This window comes from Triticum aestivum, chromosome 4A, assembly GCF_018294505.1.
Source record: "Triticum aestivum cultivar Chinese Spring chromosome 4A, IWGSC CS RefSeq v2.1, whole genome shotgun sequence".
NCBI lineage: Eukaryota > Viridiplantae > Streptophyta > Magnoliopsida > Poales > Poaceae > Triticum > Triticum aestivum.
In genome coordinates this window covers 734,372,898-734,376,100 of record NC_057803.1, presented here as the reverse complement: position 1 = coordinate 734,376,100, position 3,203 = coordinate 734,372,898, and the positions used below count along the sequence as shown (strand labels likewise).

Here is a 3,203-nt window from a genome sequence, read left to right as displayed (position 1 = left end):
TAGATTACCAAAAAGTTGGCTTTCGCCCCGTTTTATATCTAAAGCAACTCACCAGAGCCACAAGTTCCAACAAACAAGCACACACCACACAAGCGCACAAGTAGCACATAGACAAAGCATGATAAGATTCAGGTTCCCCTAATGGCACAAATCAGCAAGCCCTAATTAAAGAGAAAAAAGAAAAGGGACACAAAAGGCCAGAGCCTAGCTAGAGGCACTGCCACACCACGCACGCGCATAAGCTAGCTAGATTTGAACCAGGGTGGGAATGTAAGACATTACATCAAACCGCATGACATCCTTCCGCGAGTATCCAACAAGCATGCCCATATTGGGGTCATAATACTCCAAGAGATTCATGCGAACCATAATCTTAGCTCCTTGATAAGTATGACGCCGGAGATAGTCTGATCCATCTTGATACACTATTTCGTCATCAGACATGGCAATCAGACGAACAGAAAACCGGTAGTCGAGGACATGCCGCGGTTCCCACCGTGGCGCCTTGTTGCCTTGAACATCATCACACATCCATATCTCGACTAATTTGTTGAGCTCTTGACGAGGCAGAGCTAGCACCCCATTCAACTCGGCTAAGCTGGAGTCAAAACAGTCATCCCCTTGATACCATGGAGGACCTTTCATGACGCTAAACGTCTCATCTTCAAGGCTAAAGAGGACAAAGCACGGCTTGTTTGCAACATCATCTAGAGACGATTCACCATACATAAGCAAATCCAGGTTGACTGTCCAGATCAAGGAGCCCTTGAAGAAGGTTGCCGTTCGTCCTACCATGAAAGGGTACGGCGGTTGTGCGGATGTCTCACGCCAGCATTTGTCCTTTCCCACTGTGAACGCCCGCCGTCAGGACCAATTGTTGTGGCTGCGTACGTATCCTAATTATTAAGCCTTTGAATAATCTGGCACGACAGATTCCAAACCCAGTTTCAACGTGCAAGGTAACTAACTCGAACTTGGTAAGGAAACATGGAATTTGACTCCAACTTGTTGCCTCCTGAAATCTGACGTTTCGTTTGCTGTGTGACCATGCATACGAAATAATAAGGTTTGCAGAAACCGTTACAGTGACCTAGTTATCTGAAATCATATCAAAGTCCACGAAATTTAAGTCGTGCAAAACAGCTCTATTAAAAATACCAGTGACGGTTCTTGCTGATTACATAGCTAGCAATAAGCCAGCTAGAAGCTATCTAGATTCTAACTAGGGTCGGAACATAAAATATTACATCAAAGCTTTTGACAGTCCTCCATGAGTACTCAACAAGCGTGCCCATATCGGGGTTATAATATCTCAAGACATTCATGCGAGCAATAGCCTTTTCTCCTTTACGAGTTCGACGCCAGAGATAGTCTACTGTATCTTGATACACTATCTCATCATTAAACGTGGCAATCAGACGCATAGAAAATGGGTAATCGAGCACATGCCGCTGATGCCACCGTGGCGGGTTGTTGCCTTCCACATCATCGCACATCCATATCTCGATCAATTCACTGTTGGGCCCTGGATGAGGCATGGCTAGCTTCCCGTTCACCTCGGCAAAGTTGGTGTCAAGATAGTCGGCCCCTTCGTACCATGGAGGACCCGTCATGACGCTGAATGACTCGTCTTCAAGGTTAAAACGGACAAAGCAAGGCATGCGTGCAGCATCATCAAGATGCGAGTAATCATACATAGGCGAGTAATGGTCGATCATCCAGATCAAGGAGCCCTTGAAGAAGGTCGCCATTAGTCCGGCTACGAAAGGGTACGGTATGGCGGTTGCACGGCTGTCTCACGCCAGCACTGGTCCTTTCCGATAGTGAAAACCTCCATCCCGAGACCGCCAATGCCACGAGTTTCACGGTGGAAGAAGCGAGCGACCTTGTACGCATTTGTGCGATGGTCGCGCCCGAAGCCGAATGCCTGGTGGCCTTCACCTTCGGGGCACCGACGCGGCGCAACACCATTCGGGCTCCAAGGCAGCACACGGATTTGACGTGTGGCCGGGTTGAGCACATGCACAGTATCCTCGGCGGGTAGCAAGACAAGCCCGTCACAGTGCGCGAGCCCATGCCTTGTCGCCACCCCATCGGTGGGGAACGAGGAGATGTCGAATAAGAGGGTCGCGATGTCCTTCTGGCTCTCCTCCCACAGGTACAGCCCCGGGGAGGTAACCTTCATGTCGGCCCAGGGTCTTCTTGTGTCGCGGGGATCTTCCATGTCACTTTCGCTTTTGATACGTGGCGCGATGAGCAGGCTGTAGGGCTTCTTGACTTGCTGATGAAGGTGGTAGAGGTGCGCCTGAGAGAAGGAGGGGTCGGCGCCGGAGATGATGTCGCGCCAGGCCTTGCAGACGCACCGTAGCTGCAGCAGGGACTTGGCGGGCAGCCGGACCAGGATCTTCCACACGATCAGCTCGTGAGACAGGAACGGCATCGTCTCCGGTCGATGGACCAACTTGGAGCGTCCATCGTCCATCCTGTTCGCTGCCGCTGGTACGATTTGTGTCGGCGTAGCTGCATGCACATTGTGGGATTTGGAGCGTCCAACATCAGCCGTATATAAGCACGTGATGGTGACTCGACCGAGCCGGACATGGAAACCGTAGCTAACTCGAACCTGGAAATTTGGATAACATGGAAATTGTTTCGTTTGCCGTGTGACTAGGAACAGGAAGAAAATATGAAACGTTATTCTCCCGGCCACAATTCCACGGTGTCGTCCTGGACCGGCCACAATCCAAATTTGGTCTCAAATCGGAAAATTATCTGGAGCTAAATCATCGCTTGAGTTTTTTTTAACACAGTATATACACAGACGCTCTTACATATATACATTTACTTGTCCCTATGAACACATGCATGCACACCCTACGTCTATGAGCACCTGCGAGAGACTAAGCCGGCGTCATCTTGATATTGACGAAGTCACCACAGGCACCTCGGTAGTCGACGAAGACGTCTCCTCCCACTTAACGAACATTACTGAAAAAATTAAAATAAATCCAGAAAAATTGGAGCACCAATGTCAAGTGCCGGATTTTAACCATGGTGGGTTGGTTCCACCACAAAGAACATAACCATCTGAGCAGTTCACAATCGTGGCTTGAGTTGATATTTGAAATTCCGTTATGAACTTGTACTTCATCTGATTCATATTACTTGCACAAAGTTGTGCTAAAGTTGCCGCAAGTAATATG

At 49.0% G+C, this 3,203-nt stretch overlaps 1 pseudogene; it reads right to left on the bottom strand.

Annotated features, from left to right (window-relative positions):
• Positions 1–928: 928 nt before the first annotated feature.
• On the bottom strand, positions 929–2,519 carry LOC123083469 (putative F-box protein At3g17480; annotated as a pseudogene).
• Positions 2,520–3,203: the final 684 nt, after the last annotated feature.